At 38.8% G+C, this 12,701-nt stretch overlaps 1 protein-coding gene across 1 annotated transcript in view; it reads right to left on the bottom strand.

Annotated features, from left to right (window-relative positions):
- LOC109030060 (LIM domain only protein 3) overlaps window positions 1-12,701 on the bottom strand; it is a 249,357-nt gene that overhangs the window by 214,516 nt on the left and 22,140 nt on the right. Inside the window, exons 2-3 of the mRNA XM_072301324.1 lie at window positions 10,854-10,933; window positions 8,667-8,703 (exon numbers count right to left, since the gene is read on the bottom strand). The gene's annotated coding sequence lies outside the window, so the exon portion shown is untranslated. The remainder of the gene's footprint in view (window positions 1-8,666; window positions 8,704-10,853; window positions 10,934-12,701) is intronic.

Here is a 12,701-nt window from a genome sequence, read left to right as displayed (position 1 = left end):
AACATAGAGGCGGAGATTTTCAGATCCTGCAAACGAGATATGTGATTGCGGACTTACGCCGTCATTATGCATAATACAGTGCGGTCAGTAATCGGCGCAAACTGCATATTGGCGCCTACGAGAGTGCAGGAATACTTCACGCATTGCGCCCAACACAGTATACGGTCGCTGGTCGGTGTGAAACGCATATCGACGGTAAAACTACCAAACCACATATCTCGGTTTGCGACGTTGTAGACTTCCTGTCATACTTTATTTTTTAAACGGAAAACTATACTCAATAGCAATTCTTTAAAACTGCTTGATTTTTCTTCTCTATGCGAAGAAAATTCTGCAAAAATGTCAAGGAATGATGTCAATTTGTTCTCTTTTAAAAAAATAACATAGAGGCGGAGATTTTCAGACACCGCAAACGAGATGTGTGATTGCGGACCTACGCCGTCGAATTTAGCTGCACGGCTATGAAAGAATGTTAAAAATGCGCTTGTCATAGAATCGTATTTAGATGTTTGATTATTGTGGATTAGTTTTTTCTTTTCTTCTTTTTTTTAGGTTATGCGTCGACCAAGGTGGTTTCCAAAATCTGCGCGCAGACACCACAATCCTCAGAGAGATCTGCTGTAATGTCACTGGGTGCCGTCTCTTTTTGGAAGAATTGGACGTATTTCTATCAAACGGAACTATGTGCATTAAGACCTGAGCCCTGATACCCATAAGAATACACCCATAACAGGGCTCACGTCATAATGCACATAGTTCCGTTTGATAGAAATACGTCCAATTGAGGCGAGCATCCAGAAATATCCGCCAACTCTCAAAAGGGTATGTGGCATTGTAGGTTTGGGTCTTCAGCTTGCGAAGCTGGAATTAAGTCCTGGTGATAGGAAAGGGGCCGCAAACCCGACCCACTGAAAACCTAATCCACCCAATGGCGTATTCACGGGGAAGGACCCCCCCTCCCCCAGAGCCTCAAAAAAAGAGAAAAAACAACAAGAGAAACAAAGGAAAAGGAAGAAAAATTGGGTGGAGAGAGAACACGATGATATTTTTGTCTACACTGAAAAAAAAAAATCTCGATGTATTTACTAAGAAAAGGGTAAAATTACCAAGAATTCAGGGGTCTATTTGATCCCAGTTTTTTCTTGGTAAAATTACCATTTATATGGAATTGGTAATTTTACCGAGAAATCTCGGTAAAATTGTCTGACTTTCTCGGTAATTTTACTGGACCTTGGTAAAAATGCCAATATTTTTTATCAACTGTGGTAAAATTACCGGAATAAAATGGCAAAGTTACCGGGAATTGATCACCGATAAAAGTGGTATTATTTACCTGAAAAAACAGTAAAAATACCGGTTTTTAGGTAAGCTTACCAGTCTGTCTTGGTAAAATTACCAATAATTGGTAAAAAAAGTGAGATGGTAAAGGTACCAACGGACCTTGGTAAAAACGCCGAGAATTTTTTTTCAGTGTAGAGGAACGAGTGGAAGGATTCGAAATCGGACGAAACGGCCTCGAGTTAGGTTCAGAAGCCTCATTTTTTCTTTCAGGAAGTTAGTGGATTTTTTCCATCTCTTACTTAATCTTCAATAGCACGTTTATGCAACTAACTCAAAACTTTCAAAAATCGAGGTACGCACTTCTGCACTTTCAGCATCGATATGTTGTGCGTGCTGGTTTCAGCTCATTACGTATTTGACTCTCTGAAGGCGTTTTATGTGCGAAAGTAATTTGCCTTCAGCTGCGTCTGCAGCAATTGTTCTTACGAATATGTTGTGCGTGCTGATTTTAGCTCATTACATACTCGACTTTCTGAAGGCGTTTTATGTGCGCAAGTCGCGCGATCTGTCGGAGAGCAAACGAAGTAGGGACTGAGCGATTCATTCAATTTCACTTCTGTTATTCTCCAACAGGGTGCTCTACTTTCGCACATTAAACGCCTTCAGAGGGTCAAGTATGCTATGAGCTGAAATCAGCACGCACAACATATTCGTAACAACAATTGCTGCGGACGCAGCTGAAGGCGAATTGAAAATAACAGTATAATCCAAGTTGAAGAACATTTTAGCTCTTTTATTAATACTGTAACCAATAGAGATGTGTATTTTATGGTCTCTTTTTTTTGGGGGGGGGGGGGGGGATTCTCGATAAACCTTTCAACATAAACTAAGACATAAATTAAGTTTAAATGCAAAATAAAATATACCGCGCTACAAATTTTCTTTTGGAGTTTTTTCTCTCCGCATATTTTCTACGTGATGATAAAGTGTATACGGAGGAGTCAGATATTGTAGTCCCTTTTGGCAAAACAAAGTCAAATTCCTCATCAACATCGCACGTAGAACACTGAGGACACACTAAAAATTGAAGAAACATTTATCAGTTCATTCTCGCGCCGTAAAAACGTCTATTCCCTGTTTTTTCCTGCCACTCCTTGCCCCATCATTGATCTTTTCTGCCGTGCTAAGGAAGAGCGCCGTATGGACATCCGAGAGTTGCCAATTTTCCCCTCTTAAAATATTAATTTTTTAGAAAAATAATAAATATCTCTGCCAGAAATTTTTTGATAATTTAGATCACATTGCGAATAAAATTCTCAGGATGATTCTCGAGTTTAGGTTCGAGAAAAGTTCAGAAGTTTCCCTAGAAATTCGTATTTTACGAAAAGAAAGTTGGCAACGCACAAAGGTTCATACGGCCTTCTTCCTTTACACTGCAGTATTGTCAATTCCCTTAGCTTCCTGCTTAGGGATACAACGAGAATACTCTCTGTATCTATTGTGGTATCTCGCACAATTGAAGGCTCTTTGGAAACCCGCGAAACGCTCATTCATCGTTGCGTTGCGTCGCATCTCGCATCGCGAGCATTAATTGCCGCACCAGGTGTGTGCTTCAATAGCGTGGTATGCTTTGCAATACATCGATTGATCTGCCATTTAAACCTATGGAAAAGGATCGATAAACAGGGTGTTTGCAACGAGCACCTTAATAATCGATTCTTTAACATAGCTTCAAATAGGGAAATATCTATAATCGATCGATCACGCCTCGCTATTGATGATTTGTCAACAAACTTAAGCTAAGAAAATTCTTTCAAAAATTCTAAGAAGACGCCATTTTGATCCAACATGAATCAAACTATGGCATCAGTTACGTGTTTTCCTGCTGATTCACCCCTCTCGAGCTGAAGACTTTCCAACGCGCAGGGTTGCAATATTTCATTGAAAATAGTATTTTGTTTCATGTGAAATACACATGTTTAGTGTTTCAGAAATTGAGGAACTTTTCGGTAAAAGGGCATGAGGTTTTCAATGCTGCTAAGATTGTGCAACGTAGTTTTTCTAATCACAAAATAACCGATCCGAAAGCTCTGCCATTTATTTTGCCCTAGATCTATTTCGAATTTTTCCGAACTATCCAGTGAAAGTGACTCGACTGTGAACGAATTTCATTTTATGTAAATGCTATGCACAACCTTATTATCAGCATTGCAAGCCTCATACCTACGCCTTTTTACCGAATCAGTCCTCCTGATCTCAATTTATAAAAAATATTGAAAAATAGCGGTAGGTATGTTGCAAGTTTAGATTTTCGACTTCAAGTCGAAGAAAGATTAACTTCCAGTTAAAATCATTCAGATGTAGGTATGCACACCTATAGATGGCCATTATGTGAGTTATGTTCGTATATTGAATCTATTAGATCGACAAAATCGTGAATCGATGGACAAACCCTTGAATTATCGATCGGCAAAATCCTTAAATCGATCGAAAAATCCATTAATTGATCGATAAACCCATGAACAGATAGAATAGACCACTAGACAAAGTGCTAATTTAAGTGTTCGGATATATGTTTCATGATCAGAATTGCGCGTAAAATACGATTCTTGCATTTAAAATTAGTGAAATCGACTCCTAACTTTAGTAAGGTAATAGTCACGGAGCTCAACAAATGTCTCTGCGGCCTTCATCGATGGCAATCAAAGTAACATTAGAATGAACTTAGGTTTCCTCCAAGTCATCCATCACATTTGCTCTCTTCTGATGCCTGTGTGATTTTTATACAACCAAAGATACGAAAGAAGTAAATCTGGTCAAAAAAAAATTCCATCTCAATATCGCGGAAAAAACGTGATTTTTATATCTATGCAAGCATTGCAGTCGTAACGTCAGTAACTTGGAAAGTTGAAAAGCTACGATTTTCCTTCAATTTCGCGAAATACCACATACCTACTCCGGATTTTGAAGAAATGCTCGCATCGTGGTATGATGCAGAGCAAAATTATGCGATTCCACCTCAAAATCGCGAGAAATAATATTTTTGACGGATTCGATAAATCAAAAGAAATTACGCGCCTTTCAGCCCAGTATAGCAAGAAATGCGCGATTTTTTTGTTAAAAAAATGAGGAGTTACGCAATAATCACTGCAATATCACAGCTAATAAGTAATACGCAATTCTTCCGGCGGTTTTGTAAAATCATGAATAATGGGCCTGTTGCAAGGTGCGGGGATTTGCAAATTGATGCCTGATTCTTATGGCAAATTTCACGAAAAGAACGATGCGGCGCTACTAAAAAACCTTGAAATGACCTCTCAAACTCAAAAAAAGCTGTTTTTGGAACCGATCCATTCAAAACGGTTGTTTTTCAACCGCCATACTTGTGATTGGTGGAGCCTATATATTCTGTGCTTGGGACGTGAAATGATATGACAGACCTGGTTTCTTCATCACTTACAATGTATTTTCCCGTAAGGAAATGGCAGCCGCTTTCATATGCAAATATCGAGTCAATCGATAATTTTATGATCAAAATGGAAATCAGAAATGGATTCCTCGTACGTTTAAATGGTTAAAACCTTCTTAAGGTAAATAAGAGCCGACGGGATGAACCCTATTTTTAAGGAAGACTGTAGTCAATGGGCGATTGTTTACATCTGCTTAGTGATAACAGACATGGACATTAGCTCAATATTTGGCCATTTGCATGAGTTTTTACTTTTTTGTCACTATTTGAAGGTAAGTTTATTTTGTAAATCAATTGTTTAGTGCCTCAGGATCATGTTAAAAGCTGTAAAGGTATACTCAGTTACATATTAATTCAGAACACACTCCGGCAGTCCAACGCTCAAACCATGGATGTTCTCTCAATGCGTGTAAATCATTCTTAACTCTTCAACAAACATCTCAATATCATTCAGAACGTTCCCACGTTTTATAAACTTATGTTATTTTAAAATCCTGTGTGTTTTAAATGTAACACTATACAGAAAAATGTATCGATGAAGTCTGGTAACCGAAGAAGGATCCTACGTCTACTTTCCTTGCCTCCAGCTAAAACATACCGGTCTCCTCATCTCATCAGTATTGTCAAAGGTAAGTTTTTTTCATCATCAATGATTGATACTATCATTTTGGTGTCTTCAGTGAAACATTAAAGGGTGAAATATTAAGAAATAACAACTGACTCGCTACATCCAGGTTTGAGCGTTGGACTGCCGGAGTGTGTTCTGAATTAGTAAGTAACAAAGTATACCTTTACAGCTTTTAACATGATCCTAAGGCACTAAACAATGGGTCACTAAACCATGAACGAATTTTGACTTGCGAATATAGTTTTCTGAAGGAAAATGACGCGTAGAACACGATGCGCACATTAAAAACGCGAACAAGTAACTCAATAACCGAGAAATGCGCAGTTCAAATCGCTCAACTTATACGCAAATTTAAAACGCCCCGGTTTCGCGCCGCGCCGAATGATGTCATCCGGCACCAATCAGAAGCGGGCACGGGTTTCCACGACTTCCGTCAAATGTCTATCTACTCTTCGTATATGAAAACAATACTAAAGTCGAAATTATATCTTTTGAATTCAAGACTTGAATCTCATTCATATGTTAGTTGTAATAAACGACCAACAATGCCACATTGAAACACGTTTTATTTTAACAAACATCAGAGGAAAATGAGAGAAGATTGCGATATGACTACCGCAGTGCAACACCGTCAGTTTCCCGCCATTCGGGTGCGTTTGAAATGTCTTTCAGTTTTTAGATTTTTCAAAAGCGGGTTTCTCCGCGATTTCGGCTCCATAAAAATGCGGAAAAATCACCACGTTATCTACTCACATTGTACTTTCAGAATATTTAATAAAATAAACAAGGTTTAGTGACCCATTGATTTACAAAATAAACTTGCCTTCAAATAGTGACAAAAAAGTAAAAACTCATGCAAATGGCCAAATATTGAGCTAATGTCCATGTCTGTTATCACTAAGCAGATGTAAACAATAGCCCATTGACTACAGTCTTCCTTAAAAATAGAACATTTTCATATCAATGAGAGCATAAAATTCAGCAAAGTTAGGAACATGAGATAGGTGAGAAGTTATGATTCTCCTTCAATTACGCGTGATACCAAAAACTTACTCCGGCGTTCGAATAGTTGCTCGCTTGGTTTCTGCGTGTGCAAAGCGCGAGATTACGCAAGAGTTACCTCAATATCGCGAGAAATGCGCGATATTTCCAACGGATTCCGCCAATAAAAAGAAATTACGCGCTTTCCATCTCGGTATAACGGACAATTTTTGATTTTTCTAGCAATTTTTTTAAGAAAAAAAAATTGCAAAAAATTAGAATTTTTTTTAGAAAATACGCGATAATCACCGCATTATCGAGGAAAGTACGCATTGATCCTGCCTATTAAACCACTAAAAATTATGCGTTATTCATGTCAGTATCACCTCGTATATCGTCAAACTTTCTAGCAACTGATTTACAACAAAAAAACACACATTTTTCACATCGACATTGTTTAAGATACGCGATTTTTACATCAATGCGAGCATATTCATAAACTTCAGTAACCTAAAATAGGCGAGAAGCTATAAATTTCCTTCAATTTTGCGTGATACCACACACCAACTTCCGCGTGTGAGAAATTACGCGAGATTCGTCTCAATAAAGCTATGCGAGAAGCTATAAATCTCCTTCAATTTTGCATGATACCACACACCTACTCCGGAGTTCGAATAGTTGCTCGCTCGTTCGCGTGGAGAAATTACGGGGATTCGTCTCAATATCGCGAGAAAGCGATATTTCCAGCAGATTTTCATGATAGAAATACGCTTCATCTCGATTTCGAAATAGTGATTTTCGGCAACTGTTTTACGAAAAATTGCAAAAAATTGTGAGATTTTTTTAGAAATACGCGATAATACGCAATATCGAGAAGTAGCATTGATCACCTATCACTAAATTTATGCATGAATACCACACACCTACTCCGGAGTTCGCAATGATTGCTCGACTCTGTTTCCGCGTCTGAGATACGCGATTTTACATCAATACGAGCTAATTCATAACACACTAACTAAGATAGGCGAGAAGCTATAAAATCTCCTTCAATTTTGCATGATACCACACACCTACTCCGGAGTTCGAATAGTTGCTCGCTCTGTTTCCGCGTCGTGAGAAATTGCGCGAGATTCGTCTCAATAAAAGCTATGCGTGAAGCTATAAATCTCCTTCAATTTTGCATGATACCACACACCAACTCCGGAGTTCGAATAGTTGCTCGCTCAGTTTCCGCGTGTGAGAAATTACGTGAGATTCGTCTCAATAAAGCTATGCGAGAAGCTATAAATCTCCTTCAATTTTGCATGATACCACACACCTACTCCGGAGTTCGAATAGTTGCTCGCTCTGTTTCCGCGTCTGAGAAATTACGCGAGATTCGTCTCAATATCGCGAGCAATGCGTGATATTTCCAACGGATTCCACCAATGGATAGAAATTACGTTCTTTCCATCTCGGTATAGCGGAAAATACGTGATTTTTCCAGCAATTTATGTAAGGCAATGAGAAAGTGAAGGATAATCACCTAATATCCGGACAAGTACCTACAAATTTTCCGCGAAATTGAGGTGAAAATTGTGTGTTCTTTGGCGTTATTAATCAACCACTGGAAATTTTATATACAGGTCGGGCCTAAAGTAACTTAAAGGTGACTATATCTTTGGAAAAATCAGATAGAAGCGGTACCGGTTTTGACCATTGCTCATGATGGAAAGGGGCTGATTTTTTTTAGAGGTGGCTCATTTAGGCCGCGGGGTCCTTCCTGAGTGAAGCAACTCGAAATCGTCGAGTGGCAACCCCCCCCCCCCCCCCCTCCTTCCGATACATTGTTGGAAAAATGATGAAAAACGAGAATGCTCGCGCAACCCGGAGATCAATCCAACTTTTCGCTGTCGAGATATTCACGATAAAAGTTCAATTTGGACCAATTTTCAAAAACTGTTAATTCCTGTTTGAAAAGTCGCAACAACGCCGTCTATGGGTGAAAATTCGTAGCACTGCTACTTCGTTTATAGCTAGGTTGTCGGAGGATAAGCTTCTAGTTAGTTCGCTTGGAGGGGGGGGGGGGGGGCTTGCCGCCTGAAAATCTGACATCAGCGTCATTTTTCACTCCCCCCCCCCCCCAAGCGAACTAACGAGAAGCACATCCTCCGATAATTTAGCTATAAATGAGCTTCCTGCTCGACCAAAAAAAATAACAGAAAACCGTGCGAATCAAAACACCGTTTGTAAGAAATATTGGCAATTTAACAAAAAATACGCTTTTAGATGGAAGGAAGAAGATATGAGCTTTAAAAAGTAACTTACCAAGTATGAAGGAGGTAGTGGGCCTTCACCAGGCGAGCTGCAAACAAAAAGGAAGGATTAATTAATTAACTAATAACTGATAAGAGGACAGTTTCTTTCAATGGTTTATTTTTACTAAAAGTTTCAGAAAAAATTGGGGCACGCCGACTGGCGTTAGGGTGAGTTTCGCAAAATGATCCTGTTGCAAACTTTAGCCAGGGCATTGAGGAGAGTTGTTTCTCAAAGAAAATTGAGCAAAAATCACGCTGACTCATCGAAAAAGCCTGAAACACATTCTCAACTTCACAATCTGCAGCTTCCCGCTTCTAAAACGATACTATACAGATGAACATTTCGTCGGAGAAGTCGTCCCATCTAGTTGCGACTAGAGTCCCTTTATACTGAGAGTCAAGACAATGCGAATCCATTTCTGATTGGTTAACCGGATTTTAGGCCTTCACAGTGTCACAAACGGGAATAAAGATTACATTTTCACCAATTGCAAAGATTATAATCTGGAATGGACCGAGGAATTTCGGGTTCGACAAGGAACAAACGGAATGAGAGAAGGAACGGAGAAAGGAATTTAAGAATGAGCCGATCAAAGATTACGAAAAACGTTCAATTTGTGTAATCTTTATTCCCGTTTGTGACTCCATGAGCGGTGTTGTCTTGACTCTCAGCATAAAGGGACTCTAGTTGCGACTAGGATGCTACACAATATTCAAAATGAGTGACGCTTCAGCGCGCGAATTGGGAGGAAGAACCATCAGTGGCGTGGCGTGAATTGCGATACATCGATTGTTATGCCATTTAAACCTATGGTAAAGAATCGATTATTTAGGTGTTCGCTGCGAACACCCTATTTATCGATCCTTTTGCATAGGTTTAAATGGCATAACAATCGATATATCGAAATTCACGCCACGCCACTGAGAACCATAGACTTAATCAACGCGAGGAAAATGTAGATATGAACACGGCGGTCGATAAAATCCCGTCTCCTCCCATAGTATCGCTGTATCGTTTTTGAAGCGGGCAGCTTTAAAAAGACAAATATTTCTTACGCATAGACTGTGAAGATAGGAGTGTATTTTGGACTTACCCGATGCGGTCATAGTGATTTTTGAGCCATTTTCTACAAAAAATTAAGTCTTCTGTTTGCTTTAGCTGAAGTTAGGAACAGACCCTTGTGCAAATGTGCTGTTTATTTTAGAGAAATTATTAACAGGGGTCCCCGGTTCTCCCTGGTATAGAAAACGTAGAGGACGCCCTGTCAAATCGTGGATTGAGGGAATGGGGCAGGAAATGAAGAGGTGCGATCTGCCGGAGTTCTGGCTGGATCGCTATCAAGTGGCGGTTGGGTGTCTCAGAGCGCACAGAAGCGCTATGAGAGAGACTTGTTAGTTAGTTATTAACAGGGGCATGTTTCCCTGCACTGAAAAAAAAACACATTGGATCTAGAGTCCAGACTCTTAAAAACATCGACAAGAAAAAGTACTCTTGATTCAATCAGAATCTAGCTTAAATCAAGAACCAAGCCTCTTAATTTAAGCGGGTTCGTTTTGATTCGTTTCCCTGCACTGAAAAAAAAAAAAAAAAACACATTGGATCTAGAGTCCAGACTCTTAAAAACATCGACAAGAAAAAGTACTCTTGATTCAATCAGAATCTAGCTTAAATCAAGAACCAAGCCTCTTAATTTAAGCGGGTTCGTTTTGATTCGTTTCCCTGCACTGAAAAAAAAAAACACATTGGATCTAGAGTCCAGACTCTTAAAAACATCGACAAGAAAAAGTACTCTTGATTCAATCGGAATCTAGCTTAAATCAAGAACCAAGCCTCTTAATTTAAGCGGGTTCGTTTTGATTCGAGCAAAAATCCGATTGAATCAAGAGTATTTTTTCTTGTCAATGTTTTCAAGAGTCTGGACTCTAGATCCAGTGTGTGACATAGGCGTGGTTAGGGAATTTTGGCACGGGAGGTCTAGCTCTAGCCTCTCTACCATTGGGGTTTGGGGGGAGGGGCATGTAATAACCCCCCGGTACAGAGGAGGGTCCGGCAAGCCTTCCCCGGAATATTTTTGAAATTTTAAATCTATTGAGACGTCTTTTGAGGCTTGTATCTAGTGCAACTGACCCATTCGGCTTGCAGTGTGACATTGGATGAAATTTAATAACAAGAAAGGAAGAACCATTAGATACGTACCAGATGAGAGTTATCCAATTGCCCGACGCCAAGCTGAAAGCACTCACAACGCGACACCATCACTGAAACCGCACTGCGCACTAAAAAATATTGGCCACCAAAGGTGGCCAATGAATACTAATAATTTGAAAACATGTACAGATTCACCAGGAAATGAATCATACTAAAATTGTGCTCAACTTAAATTCTGCTCAAATAAGGTGTTTACAATGATAGATGGTACAAAAAAAGATGAGAAAAATAGTGAAAATAAAATCATGCTAAGGCTAAGTAATTAAAAAAGGGACTTGAAACCAGAAATACATACAAGTGGGAGAAAATCATTCTGTGGATGTTCAAAAAACGAAAAAAGGAAAAAACCCATCATAGTGTGTTGGAAGAACATCCATTACTTCCAGATAACTTATATGTTCCAATTTTTTTCCCATTATTTTTTGGGCTGAAAATTGAACAAAATTAACATTTGCATTGTTTTTGAATACTTGATGAACATGACTTGCTTAATTAACGTTACACCAGTATCGTGGATGCAGGTCAGAAGTCGCATCAACGAACGTTCATTGTTCAACTTAAAAGCACTAAAATTGTGTGTTTACTTTGCACTTCAATGGCTTTACGGCGTGGGGACTTAGTACACAAAGCGAACATTTTTAATAACAAAAGCGAAAACCTACAATACTGGCTCCCAAGTTCGTGGTTTGAACTTTAAAACACGTTCATTGAAGACTAAGGTTTCGACAACCATTTAAAAGAAAATTGCAGTATAGACTATAATAAATTCGCTTTAAGAAAATAAAAAATAAAAATGTATCACTGAGAAACATGGAAAAGCGCCATGATTGTTGGCATATTATTTCTTAAACATCTTCTTAAACATCTACTTTCGTCCAACAGAAAAAATGTATGAAAAAACAAACAAAAACTCATATCATGGAATATTTTTGGATGAAAAGATGTACACTTGTAAAATGTCTGGACTATTTTGCTACAATTTTTTTGCTTGATTTTTAACGATTTTTCAGGGGTTTTCAACAGTAGATTCTGTAACTTGATTCATACTTATGAACGGAATTCTTGTAGTTTCTCATGAATATGCTTTTCACGAAAAGTTTTAACACGAAATCACGATATGGTATAAACCTAGAATTCGAGAACTTGAGGGCAGAAATTCTGATTAATGTCCACAGAGCGTGTAAATGCAGTGGAAAATAATTTGTATACTTTCCGATCGGAAGAAAGGATTTCAAGGTTCCGCAGAAAAAAATACCTGACTTTTCAGTGTTGGGCAAAATTCCCTGACTTTTCAGGGTTGAGCAAAATTACTTGACTTTTCAGGGTAGGGCGAAGTTTTCTCCCATTTTCCTGAGATTTCCTTGGGGAAAAGAATAAAATTTTCCAGAGTTTCAGATTAGATTTTAATTATCTTACTTACAGCCATTTCTTTGGCGCACATTCAAAATTGTAATTCAAAAAATGTTCCTGATGTTGATATTATCTGGTCAATGAAAGGGATCCCCGGTTTCTGGAACAGATTCCCTGATTTTCCCGGTAAATTTACATTCCCGGATGAATCCCGGTTTGCCCAGGTTTTTAAAAAAACTAGACACCATGGGGTAGGGAGAAATTCCCTGATTATTCAGGGTTGCACTGAATTTCTTGACTTCCCCAGGTTCTCGATGACTTTTGAAGGACTGTTCAGTGTTCACCCTGGGATGTACATCATTATCAGGGCTGCCGATACTCTCAAGACTCGCGAATTTTTTCCACGACCTCACTTCATCGTTATAAATTTTATTCATATGCTACTAACCGTTCTCGATTTTCCTCAATTTGATTCACCATTTCTAG

The sequence above is a fragment of the Bemisia tabaci genome, chromosome 6, assembly GCF_918797505.1.
Source record: "Bemisia tabaci chromosome 6, PGI_BMITA_v3".
Taxonomy (NCBI): Eukaryota; Metazoa; Arthropoda; class Insecta; order Hemiptera; family Aleyrodidae; genus Bemisia; species Bemisia tabaci.
This window is presented reverse-complemented; position numbering and strand designations above follow the sequence as displayed.